Below are 14,039 nucleotides of genomic sequence, written 5' to 3' on the forward strand. Positions count from 1 at the left end.
TTTTTTTGTTTATTTCACTTTGCTGAGAGCCTGGTTTGCAAGGTAGAGCTGAATGGAGATGATGGTTTGGCTCTGTGGAGAGACTTTGTCCTGTACGTCTGCAGGATGTTGGTAAGAGGAGACCTATTGAACCTTTCTCCTGCTGTTTCACGAGTTGAAATGTGAATAGGAAGATGGGATCACTTGTGTCATCAACTCAAATTCTCTACAACAGAACTACAGATGACGTTACACTTTTTTTTTTTTTTTTTTTTAAAAGGAGGGGGGGCAAAAACCAGCTTACAGCCAAGTGTAAAACAGATGTGGTTAGGAGGGTGTTCTTTTGTCTTTAATTGCAATGGACATCTGTTGATCTGATCCAAATTGAGTGTACAAAAATTTAAAAATATTTGTAGCAGCTAGAAAAGTTTTTGACTGTGCAATTCATGACTATGATACCTATATTGTTAGAATAAATGACGTCTGAATATTTTTTCCTTTCTGTTTTTCTTTCTGGTAACCTAGTGTTCGAGGATTTGACATTCATTTAATTGTTAGATTGTGTAATATGAATATGGTACTGTAGTATTCAAAGAGAATGAAAATGTGTGGTTAATTAGATATTTCTGCACAAAAAGTTTATGGAGCTATTAAACCAACTATAAATTGCTGATTTTCTCATTTGTTTAATTACATTATGTTGTGTTTTGCCTTTTTTAGGTTACATTTAGGTCATCTTGTGGAACCTTCCGAGAAAACAAGGGTAATAGTAAGCAAATGATGTTTAATAAAAGTATCTTCACTACACAGTCAGACTGAAACAGGAACAGGTTCTCTGGAGTAAGTATTGCAGTGTTTTGTTTTGGGTTTTTTTGCTTGTGAAGTCAGTAGCATGGTTATTAGGCTATTATTGTATTTGTTATAGTTGCATTAAAAAAAATAAATCAGTGACTTTATACTCATTTCAGTTGATCAGATGGTAATGGGCACTCTTTTAGACCCTTATCAAAGCATCTCCCATCTTGGAAGCAGTTGTGTCTTATGAAATTTAGATGGGCCTCAGATTTTTCTCTTGGCTCCTGTGTATTCTGGGTATGGTTTTGAGCAGGAAGTGGCCTAGTATAGATGCGATTACATATAACCCTGGCAAAAGTTAAAGCCCTGCCTGTATCTTCCAGGGAATTTGAAAATATAATTGGTGTTTTGGCTGTAACTTTTCACTCCTGGCACTTTCTGTGGGACTTTTGATATTTTTGTTGTCTGTATTTTAGTATTTGTCTGGTATCGCAGTTCCATCATCTATCAAGCTAGCATAAATCTTCAATTTATGAATCTCGCATATGTCTTTTCTTCATTGTTTCTAGTTAACGTCTAGCTTTTGTGAATTCTAGGCTGAGACACGTGTGTCTCATGATATAAGAAGCTTAGCTACCTGACTCAGGGACTGTGGATTGCACCTTTTGGTACTAGATACCTGAACATTTATATACTTATACAGTATAATTCTTAATTTCTGTGTGCTTCACTTGCTTGAGATGGGAAGTGTAATAATTTTTCTGTCACCTTGTTTCCATCAGATTGTAAGATGTGTAAACATATTCTCGTAGAGGTTAGAAACTGGGAAAAAATCTGCATAATTTTCTGTCTGATGCAGATTTTCCTCATGCTATGTGAATGTAATTCTGCGGGAGTCATTGGAAATACACTTGAATGCATAGTTAGGAATGAAAAATATCTGGCCATTAGAACTGAAGGGGGGTGGAAAATGGTTTTAGTTTACAACAAGTATATTTTGGCATATTGCTTTGTTGCCAAGAGGAAATGACTCTTTTAAGCTTCTTCTTTAAAAAAGGGATGTGTACATGGTGTCATAATCTGGGTAGAAAAATGTCTGTGAAACCTAGTCAGGCAAGCTAAACTTTTCCTACTTGGTATTTTTTCCAAAGTGTTTTTAACTGGCAGAATAACACATTTGGATCGATAACTTTTTTTTTTTTAAAGGCAAGAAATAAATTATTATAAAATTTCAATTAAACATGAAATTAAAGAGGTTGATGTGCGTGTTAGTTCCTTTTCTGTACGTACTTGAAGCAAATGCTACAATTTTAAGTCGGCATGTGTAAATTTGTATTAGTATCTGATCTAGGCCATATGTCAAGTGACTGGTAAACATACTCGCGAAGGGTTCTTGTAGCACCTGATACTTGAATTCTGGCCTCTGAAGTTTTCAGAAACTGTGATGTACGAAGTTATTTGTCTTTTATTGACTTACTAGACAACAGTAGTAGAAATACAGGCACCTGTCACAATGTCCAAATAAAATAATACCCATTTGCTGCGTTCACATTTATTTTGACAAATTAATTCTTGACTCCGGCAATCAAGTTACTGAAACAGATGGGCAATAAAGTTGAAACTGAGCTCTGCAAACAAATGAAATATGTCCACTGGAGACAGCTTTAGTCATTTTAAATCACTGTATACAGGCTTATACCAGGCACAAAACTCACTCGTGTTTAGTAGCCAGTAAACTTGTGTTTCCTGCCCCCCCCCCCCTTTTTTTTTAAGGGACTTAGAGAATTCAGATGTTATAACCTAAATTGATTCTAATTTGTCCTTTTTGGGGAAATATTTTTAAACCCTTTTTTGTTTGTTTGTTTGTTTTGATTGGACATTTGTGTATGCTTGTACATATTTCAGTCATCACAGAGTTGTTTGCAATTGGAATCCTTCATTAAGGTCCTAAAAACATGAAAATAAAGTCTGGGTAGTGTCTGTATTCACAGATGAAAAGCCAGATGAAGTTCTCATGAAGTCTTAAACGAACCCCACGCGCCAGTCTGGGTGCTAAAGGCAGCTCCTAAAGCCTCTAAGGTAGCAAGCAGCTTTTCTGGGAGTCCGTAGGTTGAGCGCAAGTCAGCAATGCGCCCTTGCGGCGGCGAAGACGAACCACACGGCAGCAGGGCAGCCAGCCCGTCACGGGAAACGGTTGTTCCCCTCCGCTCAGCACCTCGGAAGCTGCATCCAGAACACCGCCTCCGGTTCGAGGCCCTCCAGAAGAAGAGGGATGTTCACAAACTGGGGAGAGGCCAGCGGAGGGCTGCTGCTGAGGTGATCGGGGGCTGCAGCATGTGATATTCGAGGTGGGGGGTGTGCATGACCTTTGTTTGGAGAAGACAAGAAGAGAAAGATCTTTACTGGAGTTTTCCGCCTCCTGAAGAAGGATTATAGAGAAGGTGTGGCCAGATGTCTGAGAGGTGGAGGGAAAGACAGAATGCAAGTGGCAGAAAGCACAAGTTGCAACAAAAGAAATTCCAGTTGAACGTAAGGAAAGAAATTTCAGTGTGAGGGTGGTTAAGCAGTGGAGCGGGTTGCTCATGGAGACTGTGGAGGTTCCATCCGTGGAGACTTTCAAAATTAACTGTGAAAACTCCTAAGCACCATGCTTTAACTTCAGTGTTGAAACTAATATTGGGACCAGGTGAGTGCCAGAGGTCCCTTCCAACCTAAATTAGTCTGTGATTCTTAGATAATCTTAATTATTTTTGGTCCTTATGATGAATGGCCAGGACTACTTTTGGCTTTATTACCAGTAACTCCATGACAAAAATATTGATTGTGTGTGATTTTTAGGATTATTCTTTTCTACCAAATGGCATTATATTTCAAGTTGTCTTTATAAGTAAGTGTCATGAAAAAGATGCATACAATACATCTGAATATTTGCATTAGACTTGAATTGTTGGATTTCTTTCAACTCTTGTTCAGCATTGAACAGTCCTGTTCATGTAACAAATGTCTATGACCAGCCACCTCTGAATCTGTGTAGTGGGTGATGCTGAAGCTGGTGTTGGAAGAAAACTAACTGCAGAGATCCAGACCAGATTGCTCTATGTAAGAAACTGACCCAATCAGGAAGAATGGCTAGTCTGATGAAGCATGTAAATTTTTTTTTTTTTTTTCCTTAAAGGGCATCTTTCTGACTTTTAGTATCCATGGCATCTCTGCATATGAGACTTAAGCACAGTCTGCTTATGTGATAGCTCTGTGTTTTGATCTATGTGCCCTCCTTCTAGGAGAAAATTTCACTCCTTATTAATTTTCCACTTTATAATTATTTCACTTTTTTACCTCTCTTTCTAGATGCATACAATCTGTCTGCTTAAGCATAACCCTCTTTCCTAGAGGTTTTGATTGAAATATCAGAAATAATTGAAAAGTGAATCTTCTAGTCCCTGTGTGAAGAGGTATCTATATATAGGAAAACCTCAAATTCTGATCTTAACTTTTTTATGGTAGAAAGTCATCTAGCTCATAAGTTAGAGATGTAACATTTTAATAGCTGAAGGAAACGGTTGTCTGCTGGTGATATTTGATGGTCTAGGTCCCTTTGTACAATTCGAAAGGAGAGGAAATATTAACCATTTATATATTTAAATGTCTTGTAAGTGGAATGTTTACTCCTCCTTTCCTCCCTGTTTACAGTGGAACAAGTAATTACTCTGAGTGGTAGAACAGGAAAGAAAAATACCAGACAGCAGAACTAGTGCAGATTTAATATTTCCTAGTTGTTTTGTTAGACTATTAAGAATTCTTGTACAATTCTTGTATAGTAATGGAGGGCAAGGACCTTACAGTTCACTTAGTACAATAAATCAATAAAAGCACAACTCCAGGTAATTAATGCATCTTTTCAGATTCATGACAGACACATTACATAGTCTTTTGAATAATAGCTTGGGTTGTTATAAAGCCAGACCTTTAGGCTGTAGTTTTACCTACATTTTTTAAAATGAGTTTAAGAACTGTGAAGTGGCAAGCCAGCCCTGGGGCTGGAAGAAACTGTTACTCTTCTTCCATCTTGTGTCTGTTTACATGCTTACTGGCTCAGGCAGTTATGCAGCTTTGTAGGAAACTGTCTGACTCACCTGTGTTAAAATGACATCTTTGTTCTGGGTTAAGGTTCCTCCATGTTAAGGTTTGGCTCTTTCTCCTCCTTTCCCCTGCAGTCTGACTGTCTAGTCCTCTTTCCTCCCTTGTGCCAGCTCCATTCACCGTTTTTGTTAAGCTTGGGTTTTTTTTTTTTTGTTTAAAATATCTATGTGAGCATCCCATCATTTAAATGTTTAGTAGAATCTTTTTTTAATATTAGAACTCAACATATCCTAACATTTTATGCTAACCTTCCCCTGGTATGTAAAATATCTACTGATCCAGTGATCTGGTTTATCAAAAGCAAATTATCTAGGTTGTGAACTAACCAGCTCTAATATTCTCCCAAATCTTTAGTCTCAGCTTACTGTCCTGGAGCATGCTGTACAGAATGCATTGGTCTTCATGTCAGGTCCCACTCTGCTGTTTAAAACTTACTAAAATCTCTGAGAGAGCTGTTTACAAATTTTCCTAAAGGTGAATGTACCAGATATGTTCTCACAGCCCAATTGATATAGAATACTGAATTATTTGACTGGGCTTTTTGCTTCACTTGAGCTTTTCTCCTTCTTGTCTCCCTGACTCTGTTCGTCAAGGTGTCAAATTAACTGTTGTTTGTATGATAGTGCTTTTCTAATCTGCTGTCTTCTTCCATTTCTTTATATTCCCTCCCATCTTGACCATGCAGAACTGGATTCCAGTGAGCTGAAAGGGGATGTTTTCTTATAGTGGCCCCAGCTTCAGTGTGATCTCATGATCAAATGCTTCTAAAGACAGTTTCAGAGAGTAGCATTTAAATACAGAAGTTTTTCTTCTCCCTGGAACTCACTTTAACTGTACAACACAAAAAGATGGCCTGAAATTCCTTATTTTTATATATGTATTTTAATGTATCTATATAGTGATTTCAAGATAGAGCAAAGGATAGTTGTGAATTAGCTGTGAGAAGCTGTTGCGTTACTTTTGTATTTTGTGTGCATTATGAGTGATGTGCTGCCTGTGAATTGTCTGAAGTCTATCAGAAGCCTGGGACTTCAGTTTTATTCATTTGTTTGGTTCATCATGAATAATCTTTGGAGGGAGCAGGAGCTGTGTTTACTTGCCTGAGTATAAAGTAATGAGGAGTAAGAATTTCATTTTATCCTCATTTTTCAAACCAGTTCTGGTAAGTCTTTCAAGTCTGGAATACAATTTTAATACTGTTGTTCTCTACCTGTAGACTTAGTTTTGCAGGAAAAATTTTCTGAGGACAATAATCTCATTTACAGCTAGTTTCAAAATTGTACTTTCATTGAATCATAGAATAATTTCCATAAGAAGGGATGACCAGAGGTAATCTAATCTAACCATCTATTCAAATCAAGTTGCTTAAAATGAGATTAAATTTTAATTTGAAATCAGTTAACATGTTTTCATTTTTTTCATATCTTTAAGTCCCATTGAAGTCAATTGCAAATTCAGACGCTCAGCATTTCTTGAAAACTGGGCCACTTTTATTCAGAGGCATTAATGTCAAAGTAGAAACTCCATTCATTGTGGTTTTAAAATCCTGGGTTTAGTTTTTAAAACTTAGTGTGTAATGCTATGGGTACAGCAGAGGAATAAAACTACAGAAGATGAACAGGCGAAATAATCAGGGACCATGGAAAAAACTGATTAAATTCTCTTTATTTGTGGAAAATTAGTTATAATTCATGAGGTGAATGAGAGAATCTAGACTTGAATAGCTGGGAGACCACTCTTGGTACCATTCTGAGCACCATGAGGGAATGATACTTAAATAAGGCTTTTCATGTTTTCTATACATAGATATTTTTAGAAAACTAAATGGTGATATTTTTATTCTGATTTCTGGAGGAATCCTGACTAAATGGACACTTAATTTTCCATTCCATAGGGCCAGCTGATGTGGCAGTTGAACTAAACTGCTGGGAAATATTTATAGTACCACATGATCTTTAAAAATAACTTCCCAGACTACACTGTAGATGTCTTGAATTCTTAAAATCTTTGCTGTTGTGGATAGATAACCATGACATTCCTGGAGTGGAAAAATCTTAGCTTTGCTGATTTAGGCATTTGTATTTATAATCAAGTTGTTTGTATTTACTTTTTAAATTGGTAAGCAGTTTAGATTGAAATTCACCTATGCAGCTGTAGACAGCCAGAACCTTGAGTCGGTTCACTCGTTAGGGCACAATAGCAATTTCAGTAGCATGGTATGAAATAACATACAGAATAAACTTTGTCAGTGCCTTAGATCCCATCTTTAAAAGAGGGTGACTGTTGATCCCGTGTGAACTGTGAGGTCTAGTGAACAGAAAATACAGTTCTTAGTAGTACATGTGTTGCTTAGCGTAGATGCTTTCTCCTGTCACATTAAACCTCTAAACAAAACCTAGGTTGCAATTCCATGTAACACCTAATTTCATCCTTGTGGCTGATGCTGGAGGGTAACTACAGTGTTCTCACCCCACCCTTGCTTCAGATACTTGTCACAGGGTGAGGCAGGTCCTTCCCCAAGCCGATGGAAAACTAGTAACGTTTGTTTTTATTGTTTTTCCATTGTGTGCCTAGGGAGGTGGGGGACAGCCAAGAAAGGGGAAAAGCATAATCAGCGCTGCTTCTGACTGTAGGCTGCCCTCAAAGTGAGCTACACATAAGGTGAAACTGCATGCCGGAAACAGTGACTTAGGAGAGTTGAGCTAGTGTCTGCAGCGATCCTGTTATAATCAGTATAAGTACAGTGGCAGTCAGCAAAATGGGAGTCCCATGCAACACAAACTGCTGCCAGTGCATTGACTGCAGAACAGTCGTCTTGGACCTGTAAGCTCGTAGGCTGTGGCAGCAGCTGTGAATTTGTTACAATTTTAGGAATAGAAGAGAATGTAGTTCTACAGAGCCGTGAACTGGCACACTCGTCTAATGTATATATGTGACTTCAGAGTCCTCAGAAGAAATCAGAATTCTTTCAAATATAAAGAAGGAGGAATTTTTCCTTTGATTTTTCTTTTTTATAAATGCCTTCTAAGTTTTGTAGGACATAAACCTTCCTGCATATTCTGACTCCTTTTCCATCTTTGGTGCTAGATTCTTTTCCCTTATTTGTTCTCAAATATTTCCTTTATAGCTTGCTCATCTTTTTATAGTACTAGATGTTTACGTAGTTAGAAAAACGATTACAATGATTGTATTGTGCAAGTGCTTAGTGTTTCTCCTACTTAGACTACGTGATATGCTGCTGCTGTTTCCTAGAAAATTACTGTGGTCAGATTGTCATCTAGTCTGTTCTGGACAGTAAGATATTGTTTAAACACTGGTCTTGTGTGTCTGGATAGGGTGGCCCTTTTCAACTGCTTTCACTGCTGCAAGATTTTTTTTTTTTTTTTAGCCCCTTCACTGCCACATGACAGAGCAAGCAGTAGATAAAAAGCTGTATTGATCACAGTGATAATCATCTTGAATGTGGTGCGTAACAGTGGTAATAACTTATTATATAAAGCAAAAATCTGGATAAACAGAGTGCTCTTAGCTTTTGCATAATCAAAACAAACTACTTTCTCATATTTGTCCTTTATGTAAACAGAAAAATGCACCTCAAAAGGATGAGTGTTAGGGGATTTGTGGTGAGTTCATAAGTAAAGGAGAATTTCTAACTTAATGACATAGTGTGAAATTTCATAATTGGTGCATTCTTCAAAATGTTGGTTTTAGAAGAACTTAGCTGATACAGATTAATGTTGGGTGTTGATAACAATCCATGTGGGTTTGTGAATACTTTTTAATGTCTAGGTCTTTTGTTGATATGATAAACTATTTTCAAAGGAAAGTTCACTGGATTGTTACACCATGTCTAATTTTTTGCAGTGCCTCCAGACAGGCTCACTGTTTCTGACCATGCTCCTGTTCAGCTCTTAATTTCAGGATAACGTTATGAAATTTCTCCCACACTTTGCTTTGTCCTTCATATCTTCTTGGTCAGCACTGTTCTGTGTCAGATATTTGCACTTCCTGGATTTAATTCCTTTACATGAACAAGTTAACTACTTGATGCAGGTAAAACTGAGTTCACCAACTCTTACAGCAGTGGTGTGAAGCTTTGCAGCTGGGTGGTCCTGGGCTCTCAGTGCTGTCTTGTCCTGAAGTAGTCATGATGGAACTGAGTTTCCCACAGAGTGGTCTTGCCTGCCTTCTCAGCAAAATGGGATTAGCTTCTGAGTGGATGGCTTAGTAAGGGAACACAATCCCAACTTGTAACCACAGCTTCTGAAACTCTACTGATCCTTTAGTCTAAAAGGTAAGTCTTGTGACTCTTGGGGATGTTCCGAATACCTGGGTTTTGTTAACTGATGTCATGTAATGTTCCAGTGGTTCTGCTGGTGACTGATACTTGCTGGAAGTGTTGCCTGCATTGTTTTTACAGGCTGCTTTTGTACCTGCACTGTATAATCCAGGCAAGCATGGTTCTAGTTCCGTGTTTTGGTTAGAGGAAAAATGAGTGGGCTGCAATTCACAGAAAAGCATATGTAGCTTACTTTTCACTGTCATCTTTCCTGAAATCCTTCTAGGAATCAATGAAGAAGCAGCCTGCTTCTGGTAGCCCTCTTTTTTGTTTGTTTGTTTTTTTTCCTTTTTTCCTTTTCTAGTGGTCTCTTTGGTTAGATGATGAGATATACTTCTGTTGTGGGGCGGGAGGGAAGCTACAAGGTCTCTTGGCTTCTGGAATAAGGTTGTTAGCACTATAGCGAATTCTTCTGTCTGCCTAGAGATGTTAAGTCCTTGAAAAAACAGAACAAGCCCCCCGCCCCCCCCCCAAACCCCACAAGAAAATAAGAACAACAATGAAGAACCCTGCGCCTGGGAACACATAGCTGTTCTCAGTAGCTGTTCAGGGACTGTGGTCTGTTGGCTGGTCTCTCCTGCTTAAAATGTCTGATTATCTTGTGATCATGGTCACAATACAGAGGAAAGACAAAAAATTAAATTCTGTAACTTTCACGTTGATTTCACAGAGGAAATTCTCACCCTCTGCAGGAATCCATAATGAAGAAAAAAATAGCTTACATTGCTTCTATGGTGAAACAGGCAGTCGCCAACAGACAGTCCGGCCTGTTGGTGAAGCAGCATTGAGACAAGGGAATGTTTATGGAAGGCATCAGTGATGAAAATCTACATAACTTACTGTATGGTTCACTAGATTCCTCCCTCCCCTTTTACCTAGCTGGAACTGTGTTAACGTGAAGTATTCATTTTGCTTTAGGCATTTAGAATTTTAATTGTCTTTTACTTGGGAATTCTTTCTCCCTGTTGAAAGCAAATGAAACTGTTACATCATGTGTTGCTTAAGTTGCTCAAAATCTGGGCTGCTGTCAGAAGGGATGGTCCTGCCCTGTTCCTGGCTAAGTGCTACCACCACCTTCTTTCTGTGTTCATGCAGCGTGCCTGCTTAGAAAGCTGTTTTGAGTGAAAACTAACTTTAAAGAAGAGAAGTACCTAAAATCTCGGTTGGATCAGTGCTCTGATCTTGCTGACAGGAAGGGCAGTGTGATCTTCTATCAGTTTTAGCCAGTTGTAAAACTGCATCTTGAGGCCATAGTTACCTGAAGCGGTATGACACAATCTGGAGGCTTGCTGATGATGAAAAGAGAAGATCCTACTTCCATTCTTCTCCTTTCAGAGGCTCTGGCACTCTTTAGATCCTTCCGTGACTTGATTCAACTAGATAATGTGAAAGAAAACTACTCATTGATTCTACCTGGATGATTAGCTGAAACAGTTCATGAGGAGACTTGACGTGTGCTGAAGCGGGTACAAGGCAGGAGAACAGAATGGGGCAGCCCAAAGCAGGGGGAGCAGAAGGGAGGATGCAGACATTCCCTTCTAGCTGTCAGTGAGTATGGCATTGTGTTGCACAGCTTCACTTGGAGTGTATTACGAAAACCGTATTATGGCACAGTGTGGAGGCTTACAATCTACATGTTGATGGCTTGTAGTGATAGTTGTTCTACTTCAGTCTTAATGCTTGGTGCACATACCAGATGTATGGGTTTATAGACAGAAAAATTGCAGGCAGTTGTCTTGGTTTGAGAAGCCTTGTTGTAGGGCTTCTTGTTTGTGTATGTTAAATAAGTAAACACAAAGATGAGTATTACCTTTTCTTTCTATTTTTCTTGTTCTGCAGATGTTCTACTAATCTGTGTTCCATTTCTTTCCATTAGTCTAAGCAGCTCTTTCAAAACTGCTGGTTCTGTTAAAATACAAATGGAGCAGTTTTGAGATTAAGAGTGTGTGTGTGTATATGCACACGTATACGCGAATCTGAAATGTGGAAGTCAAAGTTTACAGCAAATTTACACTTTACGTGGGAAGGTTTGCATGCTATCAATATTATGTACCTGTGACTTAAAAAAGCATTTAGTATTGGGCTTCGCTGCTATTAAATTCAGATAATCATTGATTAGATACTTGAGTAGCCAAGATCAAGTACTGTTTTAATTACTTCCTTCTTTTGTATGAGAAGTTGTTTTTACCATGACAGTAGGGAAGAATAGCTATGAGGTTAACAGCCTGAAATAGCTGTATATTATTTTTTTGATGGTTGTTTTTTTTCCTTTAGCTGGAAGTTGTTTAAGATGTCTCTTGTATTATTGCTCCCCATCCAGATGACTTTCTGCCTTTGTTTCGGTTACTAGATGTGATATTCTTAGTTAGTCACTAGTGCCACCACATGCTTTACAGTTTGGCTCATGACTCATTCTCACAGCTGTCTTATGTTGGCAATCAGTGTTATTCTCAGTATAAATACTTGTTCTCTCTTGACCCCTGTGATGTCAGCTACTGGTGGAAACTGGGTGCTGACTGTAAAAGACACTAACCTGTTTCCTTGAGGAAGGAAATATTAAGTAAGTGCCTGAAAGCAAGAATAGCTTCCTAGCATGCTCAGATTGGTGTGATGATTGCTCTTCTCTTTTTAATTGAAAATGTAAATGGAATTTTAAGATTCTGATGCCTGCGTTGGAAGATGTAATAATAAACAATCCCTTACAAGAACCTTATAACTCTATGTGTTGTGGTGCCTAGGTTATAGGGTACGTGGCAGCATTTTTAAGTCTTGCTTCGTTGAACATTTTAAACTCTTGTTGATGCATTAAAGTGGTCTCAACAATTGCAAATGATGTGGAAAAACATCCGAAAGAGGCTGAAAATAGAAAAGATCTTATGCTGAAATAAAATATAAATGAAATAACTACATAGAACAGATCAATGTTTTCCTTGCTGCTGTACCTGTTAAGTAATGCTTTATAATGGCAATACCACTTCATCCTGGTCACAAGTGGTGTTCCTCAGGGCTCAGTACTGGGGCCGGTGCTGTTCAACGTCTTCATTGATGATCTGGATGAGGGAATTGAGTGCACCCTCAGTAAGTTTGCAGATGACACCAAGCTGGGTGGAAGTGTCGATCTGCTGGAGGGTAGGAAGGCCCTACAGAGGGACCTGGACAGGCTGGATCATTGGGCTGGCGCCAACTGTATGAGGTTCAACCAGGCCAAGTGCCGGGTCCTGCACTTTGGTCACAACAACCCCATGCAACACTACAGGCTTGGGGAGGAGTGACTGGAGAGCTGCCTGGCAGAAAAGGACCTGGGGATGTTGGTTAACAGCCACCTGAACATGAGCCAGCAGTGTGCCCAGGTGGCCAAGAGGGCCAATGGCATCCTGGCCTGTATCAAGAATAGTGTGGCCAGCAGGACCAGGGAGGTGATAGTGCTCCCATACTCAGCATTGGTGAGGCCGCACCTCGAGTACTGTGTTCAGTTTTGGGTCCCTCACTACAAGAAGGACATCGAGGTGCTGGAGCGTGTCCAGAGGAGGGCAACGAAGTTGGTGAAGGGTCTAGAGCACAAGTCTTATGAGGAGTGGCTGAGGGAGCTGGGGTTGTTTAGTCTGGAGAAGAGGAGGCTGAGGGGAGACCTTATTGCTCTCTACAACTACCTGAAAGGAGGTTGTAGCAAAGTGGGGGTTGGTCTCTTCTCCCTCGTAACCGAGTGATAGGACAAGAGGAAACGGCCTCAAGTTGTGCCAGGGGAGATTTTGTTTGGATATTAGGAAAAACTTCTTCACTGAAAGGGTAGTCAGGCACTGGAACAGGCTGCCCAGGGAAGTGGTTGAGTCCCCATCCCTGGAGGTATTTAAAAGACGGGTAGATGTGGTGCCTAGGGACATGGTTTAGTGGTGGACTTAGCAGTGCTAGGTTAATGGTTGGATTCGATGATCTTACGGGTCATTACGATGATCTTAAGGGTCTTTTCCAACCTTAGCGATTCTATGATTCTATTTTACCATGATGACCACAGAAGATAGCTGAAAATAGACTATGTGTGCATCCAAATATGAAAAATCTTTAGTTTTACAAAATTAAAATGATTTTTCTGTCTGCTATTTTACTCTAGAGCAAAATTGCAGCCAAGATTTTAAGGGTAGAAGTAGCTGGATAGGAGAAAAGAAGTAATATCCCATTTACATAGTATCTTGCTAAAGATATACTGATTGGTAATGAGGAACTACACATTTTCTAAAAATTTTTGGGTGGATGCTGTGTTATTCTAATAGTGTAGTCTGGCTTGCATGGGGGGGTTAAATTTTCTTTCTTTCCTTTAGACAATTATTAAGAGATCACGCACCATGCTAAACTTTCCACATCCATTGGTGAGTGAAGGAAGGGATTTGTAAAGATCTGGTAATTAAGATAAAATATTTTCATACCTTATCCATTCATTGTCACCAAGTCTACACCCCCACCCCTCAGTTCTTTTTATTTTGATTCAATCTGATGCAGTGCACTGGATTTATTTGGGGACTGATGACCTGATGATGATAACCTATTATTCAATAATGATGATGATAGGAGCTCCCTAATTGTTGCTTCTAATGAGGAAAAATATTTTTTCTTATGTATTTATGCTTTCTGAAAGTTAGGGATTTTTTGTTTGCTGTTAATGAAAATTCTACTCTATTTTTATCTAGTACAAGCAAAATATTAAGTGATCCACGTATTTAGTGTGGTAACAGGATGTGTTGGCAGCAGCTATGTTTGCATGAGTCCTCACAACTTTGCTAAGGCTGAATGG

The 14,039-nt window shown here is 39.0% G+C and overlaps 1 protein-coding gene across 9 annotated transcripts in view; it reads left to right on the plus strand.

Moving 5' to 3' along the window:
* Nucleotides 1–14,039, plus strand: part of PIK3CB (phosphatidylinositol-4,5-bisphosphate 3-kinase catalytic subunit beta) — a 117,844-nt gene that overhangs the window by 54,115 nt on the left and 49,690 nt on the right. For 5 of the 9 annotated variants that reach the window (XM_087740127.1, XM_087740128.1, XM_087740126.1 and 2 more), the window contains one exon: nt 700–819. The exons of 1 other annotated variant lie outside the window; for it this stretch is intronic. The gene's annotated coding sequence lies outside the window, so the exon portion shown is untranslated. Of the gene's footprint in view, nt 1–699; nt 820–3,072; nt 3,091–8,274; nt 8,380–9,087; nt 9,209–14,039 lie in introns of those variants that run through there. 3 more of the 9 variants (XM_087740130.1, XM_087740134.1, XM_087740133.1) reach the window with 3 other exon arrangements.

Source organism: Nipponia nippon, unplaced genomic scaffold (assembly GCF_047370975.1).
Source record: "Nipponia nippon isolate SJK-2023a ecotype South Korea unplaced genomic scaffold, ASM4737097v1 scaffold_7, whole genome shotgun sequence".
NCBI classification, from domain to species: Eukaryota; Metazoa; Chordata; class Aves; order Pelecaniformes; family Threskiornithidae; genus Nipponia; species Nipponia nippon.